The sequence below is a fragment of the Neofelis nebulosa genome, chromosome 3 (assembly GCF_028018385.1).
Source record: "Neofelis nebulosa isolate mNeoNeb1 chromosome 3, mNeoNeb1.pri, whole genome shotgun sequence".
Lineage (NCBI taxonomy): Eukaryota > Metazoa > Chordata > Mammalia > Carnivora > Felidae > Neofelis > Neofelis nebulosa.
This window is the reverse complement of record NC_080784.1, coordinates 75650829-75664882: the sequence shown is the minus strand read 5'-3', so window position 1 is coordinate 75664882 and position 14054 is coordinate 75650829. Positions and strand designations below refer to the sequence as shown.

General features: G+C 44.8%; 1 protein-coding gene across 9 annotated transcripts in view; it reads left to right on the top strand.

Annotated features, from left to right (window-relative positions):
* Positions 1 to 14054, top strand: part of TRIM2 (tripartite motif containing 2) — a 159771-nt gene that overhangs the window by 55499 nt on the left and 90218 nt on the right. The window contains exon 1 of one of the 9 annotated variants that reach the window (XM_058721130.1): positions 5696 to 5815. The exons of 7 other annotated variants lie outside the window; for them this stretch is intronic. The gene's annotated coding sequence lies outside the window, so the exon portion shown is untranslated. Of the gene's footprint in view, positions 1 to 5695; positions 5816 to 14054 lie in introns of those variants that run through there. One more of the 9 variants, XM_058721133.1, reaches the window with a different exon arrangement.

The window sequence follows — 14054 nt, the reverse complement described above, 5'->3', positions numbered from 1 at the left end:
CAAATCATATATCTGATTAGGGACTTGAATCCAGAATATTAAAGTTCGATAATAAAAGATAAATTTTAAAAAAATTATTTAATGTTTATTTATTTTTGAGGGAGAGAGAGAGACAGAGTGTGAGCGAGGGAGGGACAGAGAGAGGGAGACACAGAATCCAAGCAGGCTTCAGGCTCTGAACTGTCAGCACCAAGCACGACACAGGGCTCAAACCCATGAATTGCGAGATCATGATCTGAGCCAAAGTCGGATGCTTAACTGACTGAGCCACTCAGGTGCCCCAAAAAATAAATTTTAAAAGACAATTAAAAATGGGGAGGGGCGCCTGGGTGGCGCAGTTGGTTAAGCGTCCGACTTCAGCCAGGTCACGATCTCGCGGTCCGTGAGTTCGAGCCCCGCGTCAGGCTCTGGGCTGATGGCTCGGAGCCTGGAGCCTGTTTCCGATTCTGTGTCTCCCTCTCTCTCTGCCCCTCCCCCGTTCATGCTCTGTCTCTCTCTGTCCCAAAAATAAATTAAAAACGTTGAAAAAGAAATTTTTTTTAAATGGGGAAAGAATGATGGTTATGCAACAATGTGAATTATGTAATGTCACTGCACACATAAAGATGGTTAAAATGGTAAATTCTATGTTATGTGTATTTACCTACAATTAAAAAAAATTTTTTTTAATGTTTTATTTATTTTTGAGACAGAGAGAGACAGAGCATGAACAGGGGAGGGGCAGAGAGAGAGAGGGAGACACAGAATCCGAAACAGGCTCCAGGCTCTGAGCTGTCAGCACAGAGCCTGATGCGGGGCTTGAACTCACAGACCAGGAGATCATGACCTGAGCCGAAGTCGGACTCAACCGACTGAGCCACCCAGGCGCCCCTAACTACAATTTTTAAAATTATTTTTTTTAAACATGTGCAAAAGATTTTCATGGATATATCCTCAAAAAAGATACACAAATGGCCAAGAAATACACGAAAAGATACGGGACATTATTAGTCATTGGGGAAATGCAATCTAAACCACAATGAATACCACGTCACACCCACTAGGAAATCGGAACCCTGGTAGATTACTAGTGGTAATGTGAAATGGTGTAACTTATTTGGAAAATAGTCTGGCAGTTCCTCAAAATATTAAACATAGAACTTCTAAATGACCCCATAATTCTACTCTTAGATATATATCCAAGAGAAAAGAAAATATATGTCCAAACAAAAAATTGTACGCAAATGTTCATAGCAGCCATAGTCGTACTAGCTGGAGAGTGGAAACAAACCACATGTCCATCAAATGATGAATGGATAAACAAAATGTGGTGTGGTTGTGCCATGGAATATTATTTGGCCGTAAAAAGGAATGAAGTACTGGTACATGGTGCAATATGGATAATCCTTGAAAATTTGCTAAGTGAAAGAAGTCAAACACAAAAGGCTACAAATTATAGGATTCCATTTATTTATTTCAATTTGTTTTTGAGAGAGACACCAAGTTCGAGTGGGGGAGGGGCAGAGACAGAGGGAGACACAGAATCTGAAGCAGGCTTCAGACTCTGAGCTGTCAGCACAGAGCCCGACATGGGGCTCGAACTCATGAACTGTGACATCATGACATGAGCTGAAGTCGGCTGCTCAACCGACTGAGCCACCCAGGCGCCCCTAGGATTCCTTTTATATAAAATGTCAGAATAAGCAAATCCATAGAGATAGATAGTGAATTAGTGGTCACCAGGGACCTAGAGGAGGGTGGAATGGGGAGTGACCACTTGTCTATATGAGATTACTTTCTGGGGTGATGAAAATGCTCTGGAACAGATGGTGGTGATGGTTGCACAACTTTGTGAACATACTAAAAACCACTGAATTGTACACTTAAATAGCTGAATTTTATAGTATGTAAATTCTATCTCAATAAAGCTATTCTATTAAAAAAGAAGAATATTAAGTGGCTCAGAGAATCTCCAAGAAATCTAGAGAATCAGGCTTGGAGGCTACTCAGCAAAGAATAATACCTAAATTATACCACCAGAGGGTTCCAGAATGAGCCTTGGTTCTGCTGTGACCATGGCCACTGCAAACTGTCTGGTGGACCTTTGCCCCCTGCTGGCTCTGAGGGTCCATATGTCTCTACCAGGTTCTACCACTGAAAATGGCTTCTTTCGGGTCTGTTTTCTCCTACTGCCTCATCCCAACTGAAGTCTAATGTCTATCCATACAATTGCCAGAGCCTACATCACAGTTTCAAGCCCTACCTGCAAGGGAGGCTGAGAAAGTGGGTTGTGCATGGAAGGTATGACTCAAACAGATGTCCACTATACCAGGCTTCTCTCAATGGGTTTGCTCAGACAATGGTTTTACGGTCATAAGATGTTGGAGTTAAGTGGGTCCTTTGATGTTTGTCTACCAGTCTGACCATTTGGTCCAAGGACTGCAATAATGCCAAAGGGAATGGGCAATTTCTAGCTTTATCTTTCCTGGCTTTTTAAACATTTGGCGATGTTAATCAGTCCTTTTAAAAACACTTCTCTTCCATGTGTGTGGGCCATCCCTCACGTACCTTTCTAATCAGTTTTCTCTGTTTCCGTTCAGAGCTGTTCTCTTTGCGCTGAAAGCTGATATTTCTCCTCATCAACACGTTCAGCCCTCTTTTTTTTAAATGTTTATTTATTTTTGAAAGAGAGAGAGAGAGAGAGAGAGACCACAAGTCAGGGAGGGGCAGAGAGAGAGAGACACACAGAATCCGAAGCAGACTCCAGGCTCCCAGCAGTCAGCCCAGAGCCCGACGTGGGGCTTGAAGTCAAGAGCCGTGAGATCAATACCTGAGCCGAAGTCGGGCACTTAACTGACTGAGCCACGCAGGTGCCCCCCAATCCTGCTCTTAATAACTCAATCCAAATAGTGTGAATGTGATAGATTAAATTATCCCCCTGAAATTCATACATTGAAGTCCTAACCATCACTGATCTCAGAATGTTAGGGTGGGTCCTGACAGACTGATGTCCTGACAGAATGATGTCATGTGACTGACATGTCCTTACAGAAAGGGGAAAACTTAGACACCCTCACGCAGGGACAATGCCATGTGAAGACTGGAGTTATGCAGCCACAAGCCAAGGAACTACCAGAAGTGAAGTAGAGTCCCGGAACAGATCCTTGCTTCACACTGTCTGAGGGAGCATCGTCCTGTTGGATATCTAGCCCCCAGAAGCATGAGACAGTAAATTTCGGTTGTTGAAGCCACTCAGTCTGTGGTACTTTGTTATGGCAGTCGTAGAAAATGAGATGAATTTTATTCCTCTATTTACCTTTTACTTATAGGTGGACAACTGTCTCGTTTGTATTGCTAGCCCATAACACCCCAAATACCTTACAGATCCCTGGGGCTGAACGCCTGCTCGGATATTCGCATTTGGATATCCTACAGAAACCACAGAGTCAGCTTGTCTAAACTCAACTCATCAGTCTCCCCCTTGTTCCTCTTCCCTCATTTCTCTGACCTGGCAGATGGTACTCTCCATCCACCCTGGTGGGCATGTCAGAACCTGGGTGATAGCCCACAGCTGCACTCCCCTGCCTGTTTCCAGGCATGATATCCTAAAGGTTTCACCTCTCTCCCATCTTTGGAGTCCTTCCCATCCATCCCAGCCCAACTCCACCCTCTTCCTATCCCTTCCTGGGCTCTCTTCCTTCCATATGTCTTTCTCAGCAATCTTTCTGTAACATAAGGGTTCCCATAGCTTTCAAAGGTCAAATCCCAGAGCTTAGCAGATGAGACCTTTGTGGTCTGACCCCTTGCGAGCCTCCATAACCACATCTCTCACCTCTGTTCCTCTCACCTACTTTCTACAGCCATACAGAAGTTCATATCTTCCCCCTGCCTCTCTTCATCCTGCCTGATCCCTGCTCAGTCTTCAAAACCCAAATGCAGCCTCCTGTGGGAAGCCTTCCTTGATTTCCAGCATGATTGAAAACATGCTTCTATGTTCCTGTAACCTTCAGGGCATACATTCTATCATAGCAATTTCTCCATACCAGGAAATTGATGGTCTCTTCCTCTCCCCCACCCCCCCTCCGCTTCCTTCTCCCCTCCCCCTATAGTAAGGTACTTTAGAGACTGCAGGCTTTTTCCAGCTTTCTATTCTCAGCCTAGCACCTGGCATATGGGAGGCACTCAAATGTTCCTAGAAGGAAGCAAAGGAAATTGGGGGGGGGGGGGGAGACTTCTTACTGTTGCAGGGTTTTTACCTCAATACACTGCTTGGAAGAATGAAGAGATGAACACAAAATGAGCAGCAGGAAAAGTTTATTAGGGTATAAGATTAGAAAGTAAGAATAGTATGAAACCTCTCTTTACAGAGAGGGGACATTCAAAAGTGAATGCCTGCGACTATAGGCAAGGGTCCTTGTTTTATAAGGTCCCGGTGACACACACACACACACACACACACACACACACACACACACCCTTCCCCCTCATTCCTTCTCAGGTTCTACCCTTACTGGCTGGATAACTCTAAGTGCTGGGTTGTCTGTCCATTCCTGATTGGCTCATTTCCATTATATGAGTGGTGATCTGTGGCCATATCATTCCTTGTGGGTCCTACGTTTTATGGTTTACTGCTTATTTTTAGTTAGGTCTTTTGTCAAATTCCTGAGGGAAACCTGAGGGGGGAGTAGGTGGGGTCTGTTACATTCTTAAGAGGAACCTTACGCCTGAGGAGGTTTGCTACGGGCAGACACTCCCAGCATTGTTCCAAAATACGTGTTTTTCCCTAACCTGGGACCTCAGGTCCTATCCTTTCCCTCTCTGCCTATTTTATCCTATCTTTTCCTTATCATACCACCCCAACCTATTTTACAGAATACACGATAAGACCCCAAGAAGCAATAATTTCTCATTATTGTCTGCGATTGTGTAGTAGTCGACTCATTGTCAGAATTTACCAAAGTAAACGCAGAGATTTCTTCCTCTCTCACATTCAGGAGTTGTGATCGCTTGTAATAGTATAAACTGTCCTGTAATGGAGGCGGGCCCTTTTCGGTTCTTCAGCCTCATCAAACTAAAGCCATTTCCCCGGGAGGGACAGAGTTTGCATGTGTGTTTACAGGACTGGTAAGGAGGACGTGCTTGCCGGAGGAGTAGACCCGCAAACCCAGCCAACCTCCCCCCCCCCCCCCCCCCCCCCAGCTTTTCTGCCCTCCTGGGCTGCGATTGGCCCTTCCCCGGAGGCTGGGCGCGAGAGCCTTTAGTCATCGCACTGGGAAATCTTTCTGGAACCCGGCACCAACTTGCGTGTTGTTTTCTTGCTCTTTGTGCGGGGATTAGCTGCCGCGCGTGGTCTGGGAATGTTGCGAGGGCTGGGCAACACGTAATCCAGGATTTGCCTCTGCCTCGGAGCTTATGGAAAACAGATGTCTCTCTGCTCTGCGCCTGAGCACAGAATGGAAATGACCAACCAGAGAGCGTCTTGGAACCAGGGACACCGAGTTGAGGGCCTCCAGAACCCAGCGGGGAGGCAGCTTTCCCCACGCTTGTCTGTCTCTGACACTTCAGCCCAGCGCTCGCGCAACCTCGGCGGGTGAAGCAGCCCCACCTTCAGATACCGCCCCGAGGCAGGACCGCGGCTGCGAACAGCGCGAGCGAGCGCGGGTGAGCGCGCCCGCCTGGGTCGCCCACGCCGCCGCCGCCGCCGCCGCCGCCGCCGGGGCGGTGCGCGAGCAAACCCCGGCCCTGGCGGGGGCCGCAGCCCGGCCGGAGGCGGAGCCGCCTCCCGCCGCCTCCAGCCAGCGCACCACTTCTCCGCCGAGCGAGTCGCCGACAGGCAGTAAGTGAGCGCGGGGGCTGGGGCAGCCCGATTCGGCCCACCTGGAACCTTCCGACCCGGGCCAGGTCCGAGCGGACGGCGGTGTGGGCAGCTTACAGCGGATCCGCTTCCGGATCCTGGCAGCGGTGCTCAGATACCCGCCGGGAGCCGGCGCTGGTGGGAACGCGAGGCGGCAGGCGCTGTCTGCGCGGGCTGCGGAAGTGCTAAGCCTGGACGCGGCGTCGCACCCAGGCTGGGCTGGCCGAGGTCCCCCGCGGGATCGGGCCCCCTCTGCCGTGCCTGCGGTACTTGCGCAAAGCTTCGGAAGTAAAGTCGTTTTGCACCGAAGGGAAAAGTGGATATTTTAAAAAGAGTAGCTTTGATAAATGTAAAAAGATGGGTTTCCTCTCTTCAATTTTGGTCGTTTCATAAAACCATCTGCTCAAACAGATTTCCTTCTAATTAGTTTCCATGCTGCCCAAGTTCATACTACAGTTCTAGCTTATTAGAGGAGGGAGTTGTTGATTTTTGAGGGTTTGCGGGGCTCTTTGTGATGGATATTATTTATTTTGAAAACACCTGCCCCATGTTGAAAATTGCATACTGCTGACAAATCTGGGTGGGGAGAAAGGTTTGTCGCATGAAACGCCTGTCAGATCCAAAGCATTCTGTGAACCCCAAATTTGTCCCACCTGTAATCCAACCCCAGAGAGCAACTGGTAGCATCTTTACGTCTCCAATTCCCCACACCCACCCACCCCCAACCCCGCCGAAATCGCCAGCTTTAAATGAGGAAACAGAGACAGCTTTAGATTCAAATCCCTTTTACATAGTTAATTTTAAAGCCCTTTGAATTCCAGACTTCCAAAGATTAGGTTAGCCGCCAGGGCAAGAGGCATTGTTCTTGTGAACTATGAACACCAATGCTTTTTTCCATGAGACAATTTTTAGCCCATAAAAATGGAGGTTAGCTTTTTCATCAATATTTTAGAATATGGTTATGCGATTGATGCGTGACAACTTGTATTTCCGGGTTCCTTTACCAAGGGATGGGAGGAAGGACTGTGCTCGGTTCACTACCTCCCGGCTCTACTTGACCTCTAGTTTCAGACTTCATCCTTGGCAGGATTTCATCCTTGGCAGATGTAGTACCTGCCCTTCAGCTGAAAGAGACAAAAGAGCAGGAATGATTCAGAACACTTTGACCACCACAACCTTAACCAAGGAAGCAAAGTATTTGATTGAATTCTTTGAGACGCACATTATGTTTCCTTCCTCTGCTGATTTAGGTACATTTAGCAATGAAGGATCAATTAAAGCAAAACCGAGAAAACCTCTGCTGCTCTCCTCCCTTAAGGTAAATACGGATTTGGCTGAGTTGGGCGAGGCCACCTATACCAATGAAGTGTCTTCATGGTGAGGTTATTCAGTCGTATTCAGGACTAGGTGCAGGGTTAACCACCAGATCTCACTCACCCTCATAGGTGCACTGTCTTTTCCCTGTACTCTCGCTTTTCTTTCTCCCTTTTTTACACTGTTCCTTTTAGGGACATACCATGACTCTATTTTGGATCATGGAATCTAGGATATCATTACCTTTCAGTGTCAAAAGTTTGTTTAGATGACAGCGTTCCTTATCAGTATTCTCTAATTTCCCCAAGTCCTGTCTTTATTGTCCTGGAAAATTCTGCCTACCAAAGCCTCCATTGGAAATTCCATTGTGTCTTTCAAAAGTAAACATGGCATCTACAACTTGAATTTTTTTTCTTGCATTATCATTTTAATGTTGACTTGCATAGTTTCCTGATTGTCTGGTCAGCTTGTTATTTCTGCTTCATACTGGAATGCAAGTGGAAGGAACTTCTCATAAGACACTGAATATAAATGGGATAGGGAGTCTTTTTGAGATTTAACAACACAGACTCTGCCCTTCGGTTGAATTCTGTCCTTTGAATTTCTGTCCACTAATTACTCTAGAAAGAGCTGGATATTCACCTTGGGGCTCAGGAGTGATCTGTTTACTTGGCCTTTTCAGAGCAGCTTTAATTCACTACTCTCCAAGTGCTGCTTGGTGAGAAATTTGCCTGGTCAGTGGAGATAAACCAATTGGGTAATACAGTCATGCCCAAGGAACCTTTGAAACTGCTCTCCTGCAATCCCAAAGAGATAACATTATCAGAACTTTCCCGTCTCACCACTCCACTAACCATGACACTGCTTGGTTTATACCAAATCCATCTTGGATTATAAATTACCCCCAAGACAATTTTAGCTTGATTTGTTCAGGCTCTAAAAGTTTATGCTGGCAGGTACTGGCGAAACACTTTTGCTGCTGCTGCTAATGATGCAGGTAGGAACAATGACAGTTTTCTTTTGAGTTTTATGAGAAAATATATTCCTGGATGTCTGTTGGAGAAGCCTGAGAGTGTTATCTTAAAAGCCTTGAGTCAAGGCTGAGGTATTATCATACTCCATTATCAATATTATTTTTTGTACCCTTGTATATTTTAGACCTTAAGACTGATCTGCCAGTTGCAAGATCTAAATAAGCCCCTGCAAGTCTGTGGGTTTAATTCATTATTTTCTCTGGAAGACAATAGGAGGTCTTTGATATGGATAGAATTTGGTCTTAGGAGAACTGACAAGTGCAACCTTTGAGATAAGCAAGTCGAGGGGAAATTAAGGGGAGTAAATCTAGTGACACTGAGCCACTGTTATCTAGCCGCTCAGCTTTTATGTGTTTTTTCAGAGTTTAGTGGAAATTCAACCTCAGAAACGGAGCTTTCATTGGCAGATATTTTGTCACACAAATGCTGGCCCTTTCCTGTGTAAAATGACTATTTTTGCATATCCTGTCTGTGTATCTCATCTTAATCCTTGAACAGAAATACCCTGTCCCTGGAATTTTCACTACATTCTTCTTTTTCTTAACATACTGGATGTCTGGGTGAAATTTATTTAGGCAGAGGGGCTGGCCAGGAAGATGAGGATGTATCCTTGAGTCAAACAAAAACACTGTGTCCGTCAGCATCTTCATTAACTTATGAAAGTTTAGGAGTGCTCCGATACAAGCCGTAGATATGAGTTTACTTCTCCCTTAACTGCAGTAAAAGGAAGCAACCCAAGACCTAAGCAAACTGGAGTGGTGCAGTTTGTAGAAATATGCTGGAGGCAGGTGGAATTTTGGAGGATCATTAGCCTTTTAAATCACTATCTCCTTATTGCAAATGTTTTCCAAGTTTCAGAATGTCTGCTGTTTGAGGGCTGTCTTGTTTAGTTTAAGTATAGTGACTGATTTAAACCAAAATATCAAGAGACGCATGAAGTCTTGCTGACCTGCTTATCTCCCATTAGGGTAAGGGCCAGCATTTTAGGACTCTCATTCCTGACCCTCAAGGATGATGATTTTGAGGACCAGGATGTAAACTAAATGGAAAATCTTTCAGATTAAGACTCCTGAAAAGAGAGAAATGGCATATGACCAAAAATGTGAAGGACAAGACTCATTTTTGTTTCAGATTATTCTGTTCAAGCAGGTAGAAGAAAGGAAAGATGTTTTCAAGCACGGTCTGTCAGCCTGCGGGATTATTGAACAAGTATTATGTTACAAACCCCCTGCTTTTTGATCTGAAAGGTACAATCTAGTAAAAGGCAGAGCATACACCTTAGAAAAAATTTCAAGCCTTGGTGATAACTTTAGACATTAGCGTGCATTCTCCTCCCGCCTGTTCACTTATTTCCTCACCTGGAAAAGCAGGATTTGGTTTAAATCAGTGACTATAGTTAAGGCTGTGGGAGAACCCTTTTCCGTCGTTTAGCTTCCTGAGAGACTCACGATGGCCCCTCACCATGACATGAGATTTGTTTCCTTAAGCAGAGAAAGTTGTGTTCTTACCTCTTTTAATACAACCTGGGCAAAGTGACACTTGTTACGTAATTCCAAGACTCCTATTTGACGCATGGCTCTGTTCCTATAGCATTTCTTCCCTAAATACCGAGCAGTTTAGTAGGGACCAGGCTAGCACCAAAATGACCTACAAGGGGAGCATTCCTGGAGGGTAAGTGATAGATATCTTTGAGCTTCGCTTAAGAACACGAGATCAGGCCTCTTTAATCATGAACATGGCCTCTCAGACTAAACAAAGACAGAACTGTCTCTTTGCTAACCACATGCGATTTATTTAAATTAGGGTTACACATTCAACAGTGGTGTCAAAGCTATATTACAAAACTGCCTAAAAGAATGAGTTCTCTGGGTCTTTGCTAAGGGATAAAAAAAAAAAAGGCATTAGCCACATTGAATGGGATTTGCATCTTGTTAGCTTGCCTGTGTATCCTGAACTGCTGGACACAATGGGAGGGTACAGGTCTATCTTTGTAGCTGGGCAGTCTGCCTTAGTTGCGATTCTTCTGGGAATTCATATAGTGAACTAGAAGCATGAGGAGTGGGGCGGAGGGGGAAAAAAGGCAGGAACTTGCAGGATACTCAAAAGAAGGGGAGCTTGGGGTCAGCCAGATACTTTTTTGCTGTATTTTTCATCTCTGTGACTTAATTATTTTATAACTGGAAGTTTTTTTGTAATTCAAAATCAGTGGTACAGTTTGCCTTAGCAACAGCACAGGCTACCACTGTGCATAGTCATCTTGTCAGTGTTGGTGAGTGAATTGTTTCCTTGCAAATTTGGGCCAGCTTTCTCCCCTTTCCTGGTCAGCGTCCATCCAGGGTTTCCTTCACTTACTCCATGCATTGGACTCTGCTTATGAAAGGCAAAATAATTGCCATTGTAGTCAAAGGAGAAGATTATAAAAGTGAATCTCTAATGAAATGCTAGCATTTCTTGGCTACCCCCCTTATTTAGTGTGGCCAGTCAGAGGTCACCCAGGGAAAAGCGGATAAAAAGGCACTCAAATGGGCTGAATGTTTGTGTCTCAATAGCTGCAGAAAACAGATGGCAAAAATTAGGGGCCTTTGTCCTCTCTCAGCCAATAATGAAGACACTGATCAAAACCAAATTTAGTTGTTATAGAATGTGGTCTCCAGATTCCCCGTACCATTAAGAAGAATTCTGTTTTTACAACGCTCTTTCCATTTGGAGACGCAATACTTCATCAGTCTGTTGTGCCACACACTCTACAGCAAATGAGTCTTAAATAGGAAGTCCTGTCTTTTGCCTCCGGTTACACGGAGGCCACACGGTCATGTTGCATGATGAAGTGTGGTGGGTGCTATTTGCTTAGAGGAAGGATGAGCAGAGGCTAAGGGCACTTTTTGCGATTTTTCACTGTTTTCGGCCATTAAGTAGCAATTACCCTTTGAGTCTCCTTCATCCCTTTCCTCCACAAACGTCTCAATCCAGAAACCTAAAGTACAAAGTAATTGATGCCTGAAGGCTAAAACCCACGCAAAGCTGCCAAACCACCCACGAAAACAACATGAGACATTTAGAAGCCTGGAAAGGGAAGAGGTGGGAGTGAAGGGAATGGAGGGCCTCCCCAAAGTGCCCCTTTTTCTTGTGACATTTACTCTAATATCTCCACTTCAGCTACAGATCCCACAGAGGAATGTATGTTTTATTCACTTTTTTAAAGTTTATTTATTTAGAGCAAGTCAGAGAGCATGAATGGGGGAGGGACAGAGGGAAAGGAAGAAAGAATCCCAAGCAGGCTCCACACTGTAAGTGCAGAGCCTGACGTGAGGCTCGAACTCAGGAACCCTGAGATCATGACTTGGGCCAAAACCAATAGTCAGATACTTAACTGGCTGAGCCACCCGGGTGCCCCGTTTTATTCATTTTTAACACAGTCTCATTTAAAGAAAAAAACAGATTTCTCAAGGATTTCTTCTGAAGTTTTTTTTTTAATGTTTATTTTTGAGAGGGCGGGGGAGGGGCAGAGAGAGAGGGAGACATAGTATCCGAAGCAGGCTCCAGGCTCTGAGCTGTCAGCACAGAGCCCAACACGGAGCTTGAACCCCCGTACAGTGAGATCATGACCTGAGCTGAAGTTGGACACCTAACCGGACTGAGCCACCCAGGCGCCCTGCCCTGACTCAAGGATTTCTTCTACAAAGATTTTACTTCTAGTCCACATACATTGTTTCGCTTAAACAAAAGTTCTGAATTTTTTTAAAATTTTATTTATTTTGGGAAAGCACAAGCAGAGGAGAGGCAGAGAGAGAGGGAGAGAGAGAATCCCAAGTAGGCTCTGTACTGTCAGTACAGAGCCTGACCTAGGGCTTAAATTCACAAACCATGAAATCATGACCTTAGCCGAAATTGAGAGTCAGACGCTTAACCAACTGAGCCACCCACGTGCCCCAAAGGTTCTGAATTTTTAATAAGCATTTATTACAGATCAAATTCACTATACTTTCTAAAAAGGCTTTACATATCAATAATGGGAAATCATTAAGAATTCTTTGAATAGTTAATGCAGTTTCTGTACTAGGAGGAAGGCAGATTTATTGGGTTATGGAATTCTTAATTCCATCTGCTTGGGGGCTGGTTTTCATTTGTAATGCAGTACAAACTATTCTTGGCATGTTCGGAGCTTATTCCACACAGGATGCTCCAGGCCAGAACTAAAACTAGATAGAACTAAATTTCTTTTCCTAGATTTTTTTTTCCTAAGCCATTTTCTCTTCAAGTCCCTTGGATAAATGCATTCACCAAAGTCCTGCCAGATCTAGTTTAGTGTTTACTGTTTACTGTTTAGTGTTCAATCTTCATTATTCACCCATTCAACTAGTATCTGTGGATGGGTGGTCAAGAGTTCACCAGCAGACCGGTGGGGGGGGGGGGGGGGGGGGAGTCATGCCAAGTGGAGACACTCAGACCTCCAGCTTGTGTTCTAGATCTATCTTCTACTCCCTAGAGGCCCAGGGCCCAGCTTTCTGGATTTTGTACATAATGACCTGCTGTCATACTTACACTTTTCACATGCGTGCTATATTTGGTATCTGCAATTTAAGAATGACCACTTGATTCACTTGAAATCATTGGCCAGTGTATACAGTGTGTGGGATAAATACCAAAGGTAAAGGAAAAGGAAAAAGTTAATGTGATCCTTTTAACATAGAAGCATTTAAATTTAAAAACAACAATAAAACAAGTCTAAATTCATAAGCTGGTTTTGTAGAAAAGGCTTGGTGGTTTTAGGATGTGAATACTTACCAAATATATGGACTCTGCATGCTACTAAAGCTCATCTTCACTGGAAATTGGAGTGAGGACTTGGCTCTTCCCTGATTCGATATGCTCAGGGGATGAACCATATTGGAATTCTCAATTGACAGCGATTGATTTGCTTTTTGTATTGCAGGCATATTTAGCAATTCTTGGTTAGCTTACAGTCTTAAAACGGATAGAATACAATTACCAAGGCAAAACAAAACATTAAACTCTTGAGTTAGACGTACTGTATTGTCTTGTGGATTTATTGCACCGGAGCTGATTAGGTCGAGTCTGTGATATTTCTTCCAAGGGTCTGGGAGCCTGCATGCCTTCGGTAAATTGAGGTGACTGTCTGCTATTTATCTTTTATTTGTGATGAGAACCCTGCTGCCCCACCAGGATGTGCTTGGCAGTTTTCTCCATCCTCCTCTCAGTATTTATTAGTTGTGAAAATTATTGGTTCCTGTGGCATGAATCTAGAAGAGCCAGCTCGCTTGGTTCAAGTGCATAATTTCATCAGCAGAGCAGCTAACTAGCTGAGCTAAGTTGGCACTGAGATGATAATAATGATTTAATCTCTTATTTGAACACATCTTTACCTTTAAACATTTTTTTAACTTTTATTCATTTTTGAGAGACAGAGAGTGGGTGGGGGTGGGGACAGAGAGAGAGGAAGACATAGAATCTGAAGCAGGCTCCAGGCTCTGAGCTGTCAGCACAGAGCCCAACATGGGGCTCGAACCCATGAACCTCGAGATCATGACCTGAGCTGAAGTAGGATGCTTAACCGACTAAGCCATCCAGGCGCCCCCAGGTCTTTACCTTTTAAAAATCACTTTCACGAGGCACCTGGGTGGCTCATTTGGTTAAGCATTCAACTCTTGGTTTCAGCTCAGGTCATGGTCTTGTGGTTCGTGGGACCAAGTCCCACGTCAGGCTCTGTGCTCTCTCCTGTTCCTCTCTCTCTCAAAAATAAATAAATACTGGGGCGCCTGGGTGGCTCAGTCGGTTGGGCGGCCGACTTCGGCTCAGGTCATGATCTCGTGGTCCTTGAGTTCGAGCCCCACGTCGGGCTCTGTGCTGACGGC